We start from the raw sequence: 16,798 nt of genomic DNA on the forward strand, positions 1-16,798 counted from the left end.
GTTATATTTCTATCTTTAAATGGGATCGAGGTATTGTCTGAAAATTCAACCAACCCGGTAGCAAAGCTTTAAGTTCGAGGCGTGCGGGTCCCGGGCTGAAGGCCAAGATATATCAACGGGGGGGCTGTGTGCGCGAAAGTTATATTTCTATCTTTAAATGGGATCGAGGTATTGTCTGAAAATTCAACCAACCCGGTAGCAAAGCTTTAAGTTCGAGGCGTGCGGGGCCCGGGCTGAAGGCCAAGATATATCAACGGGGGGGCTGTGTGCGCGAAAGTTATATTTCTATCTTTAAATGGGATCGAGGTATTGTCTGAAAATTCAACCAACCCGGTAGCAAAGCTTTAAGTTCGAGGCGTGCGGGGCCCGGGCTGAAGGCCAAGATATATCAACGGGGGGGCTGTGTGCGCGAAAGTTATATTTCTATCTTTAAATGGGATCGAGGTATTGTCTGAAAATTCAACCAACCCGGTAGCAAAGCTTTAAGTTCGAGGCCTGCGGGGCCCGGGCTGAAGGCCAAGATATATCAACGGGGGGGCTGTGTGCGCGAAAGTTATATTTCTATCTTTAAATGGGATCGAGGTATTGTCTGAAAATTCAACCAACCCGGTAGCAAAGCTTTAAGTTCGAGGCGTGCGGGGCCCGGGCTGAAGGCCAAGATATATCAACGGGGGGGCTGTGTGCGCGAAAGTTATATTTCTATCTTTAAATGGGATCGAGGTATTGTCTGAAAATTCAACCAACCCGGCAGCAAAGCTTTAAGTTCGAGGCGTGCGGGGCCCGGGCTGAAGGCCAAGATATATCAACGGGAGGGCTGTGTGCGCGAAAGTTATATTTCTATCTTTAAATGGGATCGAGGTATTGTCTGAAAATTCAACCAACCCGGCAGCAAAGCTTTAAGTTCGAGGCATGCGGGGCCCGAGCTGAAGGCCAAGATATATCAACGGGGGGGCTGTGTGCGCGAAAGTTATATTTCTATCTTTAAATGGGATCGAGGTATTGTCTGAAAATTCAACCAACCCGGTAGCAAAGCTTTAAGTTCGAGGCGTGCGGGGCCCGGGCTGAAGGCCAAGATATATCAACGGGGGGGCCGTGTGCGCGAAAGTTATATTTCTATCTTTAAATGGGATCGAGGTATTGTCTGAAAATTCAACCAACCCGGTAGCAAAGCTTTAAGTTCGAGGCGTGCGGGGCCCGGGCTGAAGGCCAAGATATATCAACGGGGGGGCCGTGTGCGCGAAAGTTATATTTCTATATTTAAATGGGATCGAGGTATTGTCTGAAAATTCAACCAACCCGGTAGCAAAGCTTTAAGTTCGAGGCGTGCGGGGCCCGGGCTGAAGGCCAAGATATATCAACGGGGGGGCCGTGTGCGCGAAAGTTATATTTCTATATTTAAATGGGATCGAGGTATTGTCTGAAAATTCAACCAACCCGGTAGCAAAGCTTTAAGTTCGAGGCGTGCGGGGCCCGGGCTGAAGGCCAAGATATATCAACGGGGGGGCCGTGTGCGCGAAAGTTATATTTCTATCTTTAAATGGGATCGAGGTATTGTCTGAAAATTCAACCAACCCGGTAGCAAAGCTTTAAGTTCGAGGCGTGCGGGGCCCGGGCTGAAGGCCAAGATATATCAACGGGGGGGCCGTGTGCGCGAAAGTTATATTTCTATCTTTAAATGGGATCGAGGTATTGTCTGAAAATTCAACCAACCCGGTAGCAAAGCTTTAAGTTCGAGGCGTGCGGGGCCCGGGCTGAAGGCCAAGATATATCAACGGGGGGGCCGTGTGCGCGAAAGTTATATTTCTATCTTTAAATGGGATCGAGGTATTGTCTGAAAATTCAACCAACCCGGTAGCAAAGCTTTAAGTTCGAGGCGTGCGGGGCCCGGGCTGAAGGCCAAGATATATCAACGGGGGGGCCGTGTGCGCGAAAGTTATATTTCTATCTTTAAATGGGATCCAGGTATTGTCTGAAAATTCAACCAACCCGGTAGCAAAGCTTTAAGTTCGAGGCGTGCGGGGCCCGGGCTGAAGGCCAAGATATATCAACGGGGGGGCCGTGTGCGCGAAAGTTATATTTCTATCTTTAAATGGGATCCAGGTATTGTCTGAAAATTCAACCAACCCGGTAGCAAAGCTTTAAGTTCGAGGCGTGCGGGGCCCGGGCTGAAGGCCAAGATATATCAACGGGGGGGCTGTGTGCGCGAAAGTTATATTTCTATCTTTAAATGGGATCGAGGTATTGTCTGAAAATTCAACCAACCCGGTAGCAAAGCTTTAAGTTCGAGGCCTGCGGGGCCCGGGCTGAAGGCCAAGATATATCAACGGGGGGGCTGTGTGCGCGAAAGTTATATTTCTATCTTTAAATGGGATCGAGGTATTGTCTGAAAATTCAACCAACCCGGTAGCAAAGCTTTAAGTTCGAGGCGTGCGGGGCCCGGGCTGAAGGCCAAGATATATCAACGGGGGGGCTGTGTGCGCGAAAGTTATATTTCTATCTTTAAATGGGATCGAGGTATTGTCTGAAAATTCAACCAACCCGGCAGCAAAGCTTTAAGTTCGAGGCGTGCGGGGCCCGGGCTGAAGGCCAAGATATATCAACGGGAGGGCTGTGTGCGCGAAAGTTATATTTCTATCTTTAAATGGGATCGAGGTATTGTCTGAAAATTCAACCAACCCGGCAGCAAAGCTTTAAGTTCGAGGCATGCGGGGCCCGAGCTGAAGGCCAAGATATATCAACGGGGGGGCTGTGTGCGCGAAAGTTATATTTCTATCTTTAAATGGGATCGAGGTATTGTCTGAAAATTCAACCAACCCGGTAGCAAAGCTTTAAGTTCGAGGCGTGCGGGGCCCGGGCTGAAGGCCAAGATATATCAACGGGGGGGCTGTGTGCGCGAAAGTTATATTTCTATCTTTAAATGGGATCGAGGTATTGTCTGAAAATTCAACCAACCCGGTAGCAAAGCTTTAAGTTCGAGGCCTGCGGGGCCCGGGCTGAAGGCCAAGATATATCAACGGGGGGGCTGTGTGCGCGAAAGTTATATTTCTATCTTTAAATGGGATCGAGGTATTGTCTGAAAATTCAACCAACCCGGTAGCAAAGCTTTAAGTTCGAGGCGTGCGGGGCCCGGGCTGAAGGCCAAGATATATCAACGGGGGGGCTGTGTGCGCGAAAGTTATATTTCTATCTTTAAATGGGATCGAGGTATTGTCTGAAAATTCAACCAACCCGGCAGCAAAGCTTTAAGTTCGAGGCGTGCGGGGCCCGGGCTGAAGGCCAAGATATATCAACGGGAGGGCTGTGTGCGCGAAAGTTATATTTCTATCTTTAAATGGGATCGAGGTATTGTCTGAAAATTCAACCAACCCGGCAGCAAAGCTTTAAGTTCGAGGCATGCGGGGCCCGAGCTGAAGGCCAAGATATATCAACGGGGGGGCTGTGTGCGCGAAAGTTATATTTCTATCTTTAAATGGGATCGAGGTATTGTCTGAAAATTCAACCAACCCGGTAGCAAAGCTTTAAGTTCGAGGCGTGCGGGGCCCGGGCTGAAGGCCAAGATATATCAACGGGGGGGCCGTGTGCGCGAAAGTTATATTTCTATCTTTAAATGGGATCGAGGTATTGTCTGAAAATTCAACCAACCCGGTAGCAAAGCTTTAAGTTCGAGGCGTGCGGGGCCCGGGCTGAAGGCCAAGATATATCAACGGGGGGGCCGTGTGCGCGAAAGTTATATTTCTATATTTAAATGGGATCGAGGTATTGTCTGAAAATTCAACCAACCCGGTAGCAAAGCTTTAAGTTCGAGGCGTGCGGGGCCCGGGCTGAAGGCCAAGATATATCAACGGGGGGGCCGTGTGCGCGAAAGTTATATTTCTATATTTAAATGGGATCGAGGTATTGTCTGAAAATTCAACCAACCCGGTAGCAAAGCTTTAAGTTCGAGGCGTGCGGGGCCCGGGCTGAAGGCCAAGATATATCAACGGGGGGGCCGTGTGCGCGAAAGTTATATTTCTATCTTTAAATGGGATCGAGGTATTGTCTGAAAATTCAACCAACCCGGTAGCAAAGCTTTAAGTTCGAGGCGTGCGGGGCCCGGGCTGAAGGCCAAGATATATCAACGGGGGGGCCGTGTGCGCGAAAGTTATATTTCTATCTTTAAATGGGATCGAGGTATTGTCTGAAAATTCAACCAACCCGGTAGCAAAGCTTTAAGTTCGAGGCGTGCGGGGCCCGGGCTGAAGGCCAAGATATATCAACGGGGGGGCCGTGTGCGCGAAAGTTATATTTCTATCTTTAAATGGGATCGAGGTATTGTCTGAAAATTCAACCAACCCGGTAGCAAAGCTTTAAGTTCGAGGCGTGCGGGGCCCGGGCTGAAGGCCAAGATATATCAACGGGGGGGCCGTGTGCGCGAAAGTTATATTTCTATCTTTAAATGGGATCCAGGTATTGTCTGAAAATTCAACCAACCCGGTAGCAAAGCTTTAAGTTCGAGGCGTGCGGGGCCCGGGCTGAAGGCCAAGATATATCAACGGGGGGGCCGTGTGCGCGAAAGTTATATTTCTATCTTTAAATGGGATCCAGGTATTGTCTGAAAATTCAACCAACCCGGTAGCAAAGCTTTAAGTTCGAGGCGTGCGGGGCCCGGGCTGAAGGCCAAGATATATCAACGGGGGGGCTGTGTGCGCGAAAGTTATATTTCTATCTTTAAATGGGATCGAGGTATTGTCTGAAAATTCAACCAACCCGGTAGCAAAGCTTTAAGTTCGAGGCCTGCGGGGCCCGGGCTGAAGGCCAAGATATATCAACGGGGGGGCTGTGTGCGCGAAAGTTATATTTCTATCTTTAAATGGGATCGAGGTATTGTCTGAAAATTCAACCAACCCGGTAGCAAAGCTTTAAGTTCGAGGCGTGCGGGGCCCGGGCTGAAGGCCAAGATATATCAACGGGGGGGCTGTGTGCGCGAAAGTTATATTTCTATCTTTAAATGGGATCGAGGTATTGTCTGAAAATTCAACCAACCCGGCAGCAAAGCTTTAAGTTCGAGGCGTGCGGGGCCCGGGCTGAAGGCCAAGATATATCAACGGGAGGGCTGTGTGCGCGAAAGTTATATTTCTATCTTTAAATGGGATCGAGGTATTGTCTGAAAATTCAACCAACCCGGCAGCAAAGCTTTAAGTTCGAGGCATGCGGGGCCCGAGCTGAAGGCCAAGATATATCAACGGGGGGGCTGTGTGCGCGAAAGTTATATTTCTATCTTTAAATGGGATCGAGGTATTGTCTGAAAATTCAACCAACCCGGTAGCAAAGCTTTAAGTTCGAGGCGTGCGGGGCCCGGGCTGAAGGCCAAGATATATCAACGGGGGGGCCGTGTGCGCGAAAGTTATATTTCTATCTTTAAATGGGATCGAGGTATTGTCTGAAAATTCAACCAACCCGGTAGCAAAGCTTTAAGTTGGAGGCGTGCGGGGCCCGGGCTGAAGGCCAAGATATATCAACGGGGGGGCCGTGTGCGCGAAAGTTATATTTCTATCTTTAAATGGGATCGAGGTATTGTCTGAAAATTCAACCAACCCGGTAGCAAAGCTTTAAGTTCGAGGCGTGCGGGGCCCGGGCTGAAGGCCAAGATATATCAACGGGGGGGCCGTGTGCGCGAAAGTTATATTTCTATCTTTAAATGGGATCGAGGTATTGTCTGAAAATTCAACCAACCCGGTAGCAAAGCTTTAAGTTCGAGGCGTGCGGGGCCCGGGCTGAAGGCCAAGATATATCAACGGGGGGGCCGTGTGCGCGAAAGTTATATTTCTATCTTTAAATGGGATCGAGGTATTGTCTGAAAATTCAACCAACCCGGTAGCAAAGCTTTAAGTTCGAGGCGTGCGGGGCCCGGGCTGAAGGCCAAGATATATCAACGGGGGGGCCGTGTGCGCGAAAGTTATATTTCTATCTTTAAATGGGATCGAGGTATTGTCTGAAAATTCAACCAACCCGGTAGCAAAGCTTTAAGTTCGAGGCGTGCGGGGCCCGGGCTGAAGGCCAAGATATATCAACGGGGGGGCCGTGTGCGCGAAAGTTATATTTCTATCTTTAAATGGGATCGAGGTATTGTCTGAAAATTCAACCAACCCGGTAGCAAAGCTTTAAGTTCGAGGCGTGCGGGGCCCGGGCTGAAGGCCAAGATATATCAACGGGGGGGCCGTGTGCGCGAAAGTTATATTTCTATCTTTAAATGGGATCCAGGTATTGTCTGAAAATTCAACCAACCCGGTAGCAAAGCTTTAAGTTCGAGGCGTGCCGGGCCCGGGCTGAAGGCCAAGATATATCAACGGGGGGGCCGTGTGCGCGAAAGTTATATTTCTATCTTTAAATGGGATCGAGGTATTGTCTGAAAATTCAACCAACCCGGTAGCAAAGCTTTAAGTTCGAGGCGTGCGGGGCCCGGGCTGAAGGCCAAGATATATCAACGGGGGGGCCGTGTGCACGAAAGTTATATTTCTATCTTTAAATGGGATAGAGGTATTGTCTGAAAATTCAACCAACCCGGTAGCAAAGCTTTAAGTTCGAGGCGTGCGGGGCCCGGGCTGAATGCCAAGATATATCAACGGGGGGGCCGTGTGCGCGAAAGTTATATTTCTATCTTTAAATGGGATCGAGGTATTGTCTGAAAATTCAACCAACCCGGTAGCAAAGCTTTAAGTTCGAGGCGTGCGGGGCCCGGGCTGAAGGCCAAGATATATCAACGGGGGGGCCGTGTGCGCGAATGTTATATTTCTATCTTTAAATGGGATCGAGGTATTGTCTGAAAATTCAACCAACCCGGTAGCAAAGCTTTAAGTTCGAGGCGTGCGGGGCCCGGCCTGAAGGCCAAGATATATCAACGGGGGGGCCGTGTGCGCGAATGTTATATTTCTATCTTTAAATGGGATCGAGGTATTGTCTGAAAATTCAACCAACCCGGTAGCAAAGCTTTAAGTTCGAGGCGTGCGGGGCCCGGGCTGAAGGCCAAGATATATCAACGGGGGGGCCGTGTGCGCGAATGTTATATTTCTATATTTAAATGGGATCGAGGTATTGTCTGAAAATTCAACCAACCCGGTAGCAAAGCTTTAAGTTCGAGGCGTGCGGGGCCCGGGCTGAAGGCCAAGATATATCAACGGGGGGGCCGTGTGCGCGAAAGTTATATTTCTATCTTTAAATGGGATCGAGGTATTGTCTGAAAATTCAACCAACCCGGTAGCAAAGCTTTAAGTTCGAGGCGTGCGGGGCCCGGGCTGAAGGCCAAGATATATCAACGGGGGGGCCGTGTGCGCGAAAGTTATATTTCTATCTTTAAATGGGATCGAGGTATTGTCTGAAAATTCAACCAACCCGGTAGCAAAGCTTTAAGTTCGAGGCGTGCGGGGCCCGGGCTGAAGGCCAAGATATATCAACGGGGCGGCCGTGTGCGCGAAAGTTATATTTCTATCTTTAAATGGGATCGAGGTATTGTCTGAAAATTCAACCAACCCGGTAGCAAAGCTTTAAGTTCGAGGCGTGCGGGGCCCGGGCTGAAGTCCAAGATATATCAACGGGGGGGCCGTGTGCGCGAAAGTTATATTTCTATCTTTAAATGGGATCGAGGTATTGTCTGAAAATTCAACCAACCCGGTAGCAAAGCTTTAAGTTCGAGGCGTGCGGGGCCCGGGCTGAAGGCCAAGATATATCAACGGGGGGGCTGTGTGCGCGAAAGTTATATTTCTATCTTTAAATGGGATCGAGGTATTGTCTGAAAATTCAACCAACCCGGTAGCAAAGCTTTAAGTTCGAGGCGTGCGGGGCCCGGGCTGAAGGCCAAGATATATCAACGGGGGGGCCGTGTGCGCGAAAGTTATATTTCTATCTTTAAATGGGATCGAGGTATTGTCTGAAAATTCAACCAACCCGGTAGCAAAGCTTTAAGTTCGAGGCGTGCGGGGCCCGGGCTGAAGGCCAAGATATATCAACGGGGGGGCCGTGTGCGCGAAAGTTATATTTCTATCTTTAAATGGGATCGAGGTATTGTCTGAAAATTCAACCAACCCGGTAGCAAAGCTTTAAGTTGGAGGCGTGCGGGGCCCGGGCTGAAGGCCAAGATATATCAACGGGGGGGCCGTGTGCGCGAAAGTTATATTTCTATCTTTAAATGGGATCGAGGTATTGTCTGAAAATTCAACCAACCCGGTAGCAAAGCTTTAAGTTCGAGGCGTGCGGGGCCCGGGCTGAAGGCCAAGATATATCAACGGGGGGGCCGTGTGCGCGAAAGTTATATTTCTATCTTTAAATGGGATCGAGGTATTGTCTGAAAATTCAACCTACCCGGTAGCAAAGCTTTAAGTTCGAGGCGTGCGGGGCCCGGGCTGAAGGCCAAGATATATCAACGGGGGGGCCGTGTGCGCGAAAGTTATATTTCTATCTTTAAATGGGATCGAGGTATTGTCTGAAAATTCAACCAACCCGGTAGCAAAGCTTTAAGTTCGAGGCGTGCGGGGCCTGGGCTGAAGGCCAAGATATATCAACGGGGGGGCCGTGTGCGCGAAAGTTATATTTCTATCTTTAAATGGGATCGAGGTATTGTCTGAAAATTCAACCAACCCGGTACCAAAGCTTTAAGTTCGAGGCGTGCGGGGCCCGGGCTGAAGGCCAAGATATATCAACGGGGGGGCCGTGTGCGCGATAGTTATATTTCTATCTTTAAATGGGATCGAGGTATTGTCTGAAAATTCAACCAACCCGGTAGCAAAGCTTTAAGTTCGAGGCGTGCGGGGCCCGGGCTGAAGGCCAAGATATATCAACGGGGGGGCTGTGTGCGCGAAAGTTATATTTCTATCTTTAAATGGGATCGAGGTATTGTCTGAAAATTCAACCAACCCGGTAGCAAAGCTTTCAGTTCGAGGCGTGCGGGGCCCGGGCTGAAGGCCAAGATATATCAACGGGGGGGCTGTGTGCGCGAAAGTTATATTTCTATCTTTAAATGGGATCGAGGTATTGTCTGAAAATTCAACCAACCCGGTAGCAAAGCTTTAAGTTCGCGGCGTGCGGGGCCCGGGCTGAAGGCCAAGATATATCAACGGGGAGGCTGTGTGCGCGAAAGTTATATTTCTATCTTTAAATGGGATCGAGGTATTGTTTGAAAATTAAGCCAACCCGGTAGCAAAGCTTTAAGTTCGAGGCGTGCGGGGCCCGAGCTGAAGGCCAAGATATATCAACGGGGGGGCTGTGTGCGCGAAAGTTATATTTCTATCTTTAAATGGGATCGAGGTATTGTCTGAAAATTCAACCAACCCGGTAGCAAAGCTTTAAGTTCGAGGCGTGCGGGGCCCGGGCTGAAGGCCAAGATATATCAACGGGGGGGCTGTGTGCGCGAAAGTTATATTTCTATATTTAAATGGGATCGAGGTATTGTCTGAAAATTCAACCAACCCGGTAGCAAAGCTTTAAGTTCGAGGCGTGCGGGGCCCGGGCTGAAGGCCAAGATATATCAACGGGGGGGCTGTGTGCGCGAAAGTTATATTTCTATCTTTAAATGGGATCGAGGTATTGTCTGAAAATTCAACCAACCCGGTAGCAAAGCTTTAAGTTCGAGGCGTGCGGGGCCCGGGCTGAAGGCCAAGATATATCAACGGGGGGGCTGTGTGCGCGAAAGTTATATTTCTATCTTTAAATGGGATCGAGGTATTGTCTGAAAATTCAACCAACCCGGTAGCAAAGCTTTAAGTTCGAGGCGTGCGGGGCCCGGGCTGAAGGCCAAGATATATCAACGGGGGGGCCGTGTGCGCGAAAGTTATATTTCTATCTTTAAATGGGATCGAGGTATTGTCTGAAAATTCAACCAACCCGGTAGCAAAGCTTTAAGTTCGAGGCGTGCGGGGCCCGGGCTGAAGGCCAAGATATATCAACGGGGGGGCCGTCTGCGCGAAAGTTATATTTCTATCTTTAAATGGGATCGAGGTATTGTCTGAAAATTCAACCAACCCGGTAGCAAAGCTTTAAGTTCGAGGCGTGCGGGGCCCGGGCTGAAGGCCAAGATATATCAACGGGGGGGCCGTGTGTGCGAAAGTTATATTTCTATCTTTAAATGGGATCGAGGTATTGTCTGAAAATTCAACCAACCCGGTAGCAAAGCTTTAAGTTCGAGGCGTGCGGGGCCCGGGCTGAAGGCCAAGATATATCAACGGGGGGGCCGTGTGCGCGAAAGTTATATTTCTATCTTTAAATGGGATCGAGGTATTGTCTGAAAATTCAACCAACCCGATAGCAAAGCTTTAAGTTCGAGGCGTGCGGGGCCCGGGCTGAAGGCCAAGATATATCAACGGGGGGGCCGTGTGCGCGAAAGTTATATTTCTATCTTTAAATGGGATCGAGGTATTGTCTGAAAATTCAACCAACCCGGTAGCAAAGCTTTAAGTTCGAGGCGTGCGGGGCCCGGGCTGAAGGCCAAGATATATCAACGGGGGGGCCGTGTGCGCGAAAGTTATATTTCTATCTTTAAATGGGATCGAGGTATTGTCTGAAAATTCAACCAACCCGGTAGCAAAGCTTTAAGTTCGAGGCGTGCGGGGCCCGGGCTGAAGGCCAAGATATATCAACGGGGGGGCCGTGTGCGCGAAAGTTATATTTCTATCTTTAAATGGGATCGAGGTATTGTCTGAAAATTCAACCAACCCGGTAGCAAAGCTTTAAGTTGGAGGCGTGCGGGGCCCGGGCTGAAGGCCAAGATATATCAACGGGGGGGCCGTGTGCGCGAAAGTTATATTTCTATCTTTAAATGGGATCGAGGTATTGTCTGAAAATTCAACCAACCCGGTAGCAAAGCTTTAAGTTCGAGGCGTGCGGGGCCCGGGCTGAAGGCCAAGATATATCAACGGGGGGGCCGTGTGCGCGAAAGTTATATTTCTATCTTTAAATGGGATCGAGGTATTGTCTGAAAATTCAACCAACCCGGTAGCAAAGCTTTAAGTTCGAGGCGTGCGGGGCCCGGGCTGAAGGCCAAGATATATCAACGGGGGGGCCGTGTGCGCGAAAGTTATATTTCTATCTTTAAATGGGATCGAGGTATTGTCTGAAAATTCAACCAACCCGGTAGCAAAGCTTTAAGTTCGAGGCGTGCGGGGCCTGGGCTGAAGGCCAAGATATATCAACGGGGGGGCCGTGTGCGCGAAAGTTATATTTCTATCTTTAAATGGGATCGAGGTATTGTCTGAAAATTCAACCAACCCGGTAGCAAAGCTTTAAGTTCGAGGCGTGCGGGGCCCGGGCTGAAGGCCAAGATATATCAACGGGGGGGCCGTGTGCGCGATAGTTATATTTCTATCTTTAAATGGGATCGAGGTATTGTCTGAAAATTCAACCAACCCGGTAGCAAAGCTTTAAGTTCGAGGCGTGCGGGGCCCGGGATGAAGGCCAAGATATATCAACGGGGGGGCTGTGTGCGCGAAAGTTATATTTCTATCTTTAAATGGGATCGAGGTATTGTCTGAAAATTCAACCAACCCGGTAGCAAAGCTTTCAGTTCGAGGCGTGCGGGGCCCGGGCTGAAGGCCAAGATATATCAACGGGGGGGCTGTGTGCGCGAAAGTTATATTTCTATCTTTAAATGGGATCGAGGTATTGTCTGAAAATTCAGCCAACCCGGTAGCAAAGCTTTAAGTTCGCGGCGTGCGGGGCCCGGGCTGAAGGCCAAGATATATCAACGGGGGGGCTGTGTGCGCGAAAGTTATATTTCTATCTTTAAATGAAATCGAGGTATTGTTTGAATATTCAGCCAACCCGGTAGCAAAGCTTTAAGTTCGAGGCGTGCGGGGCCCGAGCTGAAGGCCAAGATATATCAACGGGGGGGCTGTGTGCGCGAAAGTTATATTTCTATCTTTAAATGGGATCGAGGTATTGTCTGAAAATTCAACCAACCCGGTAGCAAAGCTTTAAGTTCGAGGCGTGCGGGGCCCGGGCTGAAGGCCAAGATATATCAACGGGGGGGCCGTGTGCGCGAAAGTTATATTTCTATATTTAAATGGGATCGAGGTATTGTCTGAAAATTCAACCAACCCGGTAGCAAAGCTTTAAGTTCGAGGCGTGCGGGGCCCGGGCTGAAGGCCAAGATATATCAACGGGGGGGCTGTGTGCGCGAAAGTTATATTTCTATCTTTAAATGGGATCGAGGTATTGTCTGAAAATTCAACCAACCCGGTAGCAAAGCTTTAAGTTCGAGGCGTGCAGGGCCCGGGCTGAAGGCCAAGATATATCAACGGGGGGGCTGTGTGCGCGAAAGTTATATTTCTATCTTTAAATGGGATCGAGGTATTGTCTGAAAATTCAACCAACCCGGTAGCAAAGCTTTAAGTTCGAGGCGTGCGGGGCCCGGGCTGAAGGCCAAGATATATCAACGGGGGGGCCGTGTGCGCGAAAGTTATATTTCTATCTTTAAATGGGATCGAGGTATTGTCTGAAAATTCAACCAACCCGGTAGCAAAGCTTTAAGTTCGAGGCGTGCGGGGCCCGGGCTGAAGGCCAAGATATATCAACGGGGGGGCCGTGTGCGCGAAAGTTATATTTCTATCTTTAAATGGGATCGAGGTATTGTCTGAAAATTCAACCAACCCGGTAGCAAAGCTTTAAGTTCGAGGCGTGCGGGGCCCGGGCTGAAGGCCAAGATATATCAACGGGGGGGCCGTGTGTGCGAAAGTTATATTTCTATCTTTAAATGGGATCGAGGTATTGTCTGAAAATTCAACCAACCCGGTAGCAAAGCTTTAAGTTCGAGGCGTGCGGGGCCCGGGCTGAAGGCCAAGATATATCAACGGGGGGGCCGTGTGCGCGAAAGTTATATTTCTATCTTTAAATGGGATCGAGGTATTGTCTGAAAATTCAACCAACCCGATAGCAAAGCTTTAAGTTCGAGGCGTGCGGGGCCCGGGCTGAAGGCCAAGATATATCAACGGGGGGGCCGTGTGCGCGAAAGTTATATTTCTATCTTTAAATGGGATCGAGGTATTGTCTGAAAATTCAACCAACCCGGTAGCAAAGCTTTAAGTTCGAGGCGTGCGGGGCCCGGGCTGAAGGCCAAGATATATCAACGGGGGGGCCGTGTGCGCGAAAGTTATATTTCTATCTTTAAATGGGATCGAGGTATTGTCTGAAAATTCAACCAACCCGGTAGCAAAGCTTTAAGTTCGAGGCGTGCGGGGCCCGCGCTGAAGGCCAAGATATATCAACGGGGGGGCTGTGTGCGCGAAAGTTATATTTCTATCTTTAAATGGGATCGAGGTATTGTCTGAAAATTCAACCAACCCGGTAGCAAAGCTTTAAGTTCGAGGCGTGCGGGGCCCGGGCTGAAGGCCAAGATATATCAACGGGGGGGCCGTGTGCGCGAAAGTTATATTTCTATCTTTAAATGGGATAGAGGTATTGTCTGAAAATTCAACCAACCCGGTAGCAAAGCTTTAAGTTCGAGGCGTGCGGGGCCCGGGCTGAAGGCCAAGATATATCAACGGGGGGGCTGTGTGCGCGAAAGTTATATTTCTATCTTTAAATGGGATCGAGGTATTGTCTGAAAATTCAACCAACCCGGTAGCAAAGCTTTAAGTTCGAGGCGTGCGGGGCCCGGGCTGAAGGCCAAGATATATCAACGGGGGGGCTGTGTGCGCGAAAGTTATATTTCTATCTTTAAATGGGATCGAGGTATTGTCTGAAAATTCAACCAACCCGGTAGCAAAGCTTTAAGTTCGAGGCGTGCGGGGCCCGGGCTGAAGGCCAAGATATATCAACGGGGGGGCTGTGTGCGCGAAAGTTATATTTCTATCTTTAAATGGGATCGAGGTATTGTCTGAAAATTCAACCAACCCGGTAGCAAAGCTTTAAGTTCGAGGCGTGCGGGGCCCGGGCTGAAGGCCAAGATATATCAACGGGGGGGCTGTGTGCGCGAAAGTTATATTTCTATCTTTAAATGGGATCGAGGTATTGTCTGAAAATTCAACCAACCCGGTAGCAAAGCTTTAAGTTCGAGGCGTGCGGGGCCCGGGCTGAAGGCCAAGATATATCAACGGGGGGGCTGTGTGCGCGAAAGTTATATTTCTATCTTTAAATGGGATCGACCGTACGGGGCCCGGGCTGAAGGCCAAGATATATCAACGGGGGGGCCGTGTGCGCAAAAGTTATATTTCTATCTTTAAATGGGATCGAGGTATTGTCTGAAAATTCAACCAACCCGGTAGCAAAGCTTTAAGTTCGAGGCGTGCGGGGCCCGGGCTGAAGGCCAAGATATATCAACGGGGGGGCCGTGTGCGCGAAAGTTATATTTCTATCTTTAAATGGGATCGAGGTATTGTCTGAAAATTCAACCAACCCGGTAGCAAAGCTTTAAGTTCGAGGCGTGCGGGGCCCGGGCTGAAGGCCAAGATATATCAACGGGGGGGCTGTGTGCGCGAAAGTTATATTTCTATCTTTAAATGGGATCGAGGTATTGTCTGAAAATTCAACCAACCCGGTAGCAAAGCTTTAAGTTCAAGGCGTGCGGGGCCCGGGCTGAAGGCCAAGATATATCAACGGGGGGGCTGTGTGCGCGAAAGTTATATTTCTATCTTTAAATGGGATCGAGGTATTGTCTGAAAATTCAACCAACCCGGTAGCAAAGCTTTAAGTTCGAGGCGTGCGGGGCCCGGGCTGAAGGCCAAGATATATCAACGGGGGGGCTATGTGCGCGAAAGTTATATTTCTATCTTTAAATGGGATCGAGGTATTGTCTGAAAATTCAACCAACCGGGTAGCAAAGCTTTAAGTTCGAGGCGTGCGGGGCCCGGGCTGAAGGCCAAGATATATCAACGGGGGGGCTGTGTGCGCGAAAGTTATATTTCTATCTTTAAATGGGATCGAGGTATTGTCTGAAAATTCAACCAACCCGGTAGCAAAGCTTTAAGTTCGAGGCGTGCGGGGCCCGGGCTGAAGGCCAAGATATATCAACGGGGGGGCTGTGTGCGCGAAAGTTATATTTCTATCTTTAAATGGGATCGAGGTATTGTCTGAAAATTCAACCAACCCGGTAGCAAAGCTTTAAGTTCGAGGCGTGCGGGGCCCGGGCTGAAGGCCAACATATATCAACGGGGGGGCTGTGTGCGCGAAAGTTATATTTCTATCTTTAAATGGGATCGAGGTATTGTCTGAAAATTCAACCAACCCGGTAGCAAAGCTTTAAGTTCGAGGCGTGCGGGGCCCGGGCTGAAGGCCAAGATATATCAACGGGGGGGCTGTGTGCGCTAAAGTTATATTTCTATCTTTAAATGGGATCGAGGTATTGTCTGAAAATTCAACCAACCCGGTAGCAAAGCTTTAAGTTCGAGGCGTGCGGGGCCCGGGCTGAAGGCCAAGATATATCAACGGGGGGGCTGTGTGCGCGAAAGTTATATTTCTATCTTTAAATGGGATCGACCGTACGGGGCCCGGGCTGAAGGCCAAGATATATCAACGGGGGGGCCGTGTGCGCGAAAGTTATATTTCTATCTTTAAATGGGATCGAGGTATTGTCTGAAAATTCAACCAACCCGGTAGCAAAGCTTTAAGTTCGAGGCGTGCGGGGCCCGGGCTGAAGGCCAAGATATATCAACGGGGGGGCTGTGTGCGCGAAAGTTATATTTCTATCTTTAAATGGGATCGAGGTATTGTCTGAAAATTCAACCAACCCGGTAGCAAAGCTTTAAGTTCAAGGCGTGCGGGGCCCGGGCTGAAGGCCAAGATATATCAACGGGGGGGCTGTGTGCGCGAAAGTTATATTTCTATCTTTAAATGGGATCGACCGTACGGGGCCCGGGCTGAAGGCCAAGATATATCAACGGGGGGGCCGTGTGCGCAAAAGTTATATTTCTATCTTTAAATGGGATCGAGGTATTGTCTGAAAATTCAACCAACCCGGTAGCAAAGCTTTAAGTTCGAGGCGTGCGGGGCCCGGGCTGAAGGCCAAGATATATCAACGGGGGGGCCGTGTGCGCGAAAGTTATATTTCTATCTTTAAATGGGATCGAGGTATTGTCTGAAAATTCAACCAACCCGGTAGCAAAGCTTTAAGTTCGAGGCGTGCGGGGCCCGGGCTGAAGGCCAAGATATATCAACGGGGGGGCTGTGTGCGCGAAAGTTATATTTCTATCTTTAAATGGGATCGAGGTATTGTCTGAAAATTCAACCAACCCGGTAGCAAAGCTTTAAGTTCGAGGCGTGCGGGGCCCGGGCTGAAGGCCAAGATATATCAACGGGGGGGCTGTGTGCGCGAAAGTTATATTTCTATCTTTAAATGGGATCGAGGTATTGTCTGAAAATTCAACCAACCCGGTAGCAAAGCTTTAAGTTCGAGGCGTGCGGGGCCCGGGCTGAAGGCCAAGATATATCAACGGGGGGGCTGTGTGCGCGAAAGTTATATTTCTATCTTTAAATGGGATCGAGGTATTGTCTGAAAATTCAACCAACCGGGTAGCAAAGCTTTAAGTTCGAGGCGTGCGGGGCCCGGGCTGAAGGCCAAGATATATCAACGGGGGGGCTGTGTGCGCGAAAGTTATATTTCTATCTTTAAATGGGATCGACCGTACGGGGCCCGGGCTGAAGGCCAAGATATATCAACGGGGGGGCCGTGTGCGCGAAAGTTATATTTCTATCTTTAAATGGGATCGAGGTATTGTCTGAAAATTCAACCAACCCGGTAGCAAAGCTTTAAGTTCGAGGCGTGCGGGGCCCGGGCTGAAGGCCAAGATATATCAACGGGGGGGCTGTGTGCGCGAAAGTTATATTTCTATCTTTAAATGGG

This window comes from Lygodium microphyllum, chromosome 14, assembly GCF_053477565.2.
Source record: "Lygodium microphyllum isolate KBCC chromosome 14, Lygodium_microphyllum_v1.1.10, whole genome shotgun sequence".
In the NCBI taxonomy this organism is placed as follows: Eukaryota; Viridiplantae; Streptophyta; class Polypodiopsida; order Schizaeales; family Lygodiaceae; genus Lygodium; species Lygodium microphyllum.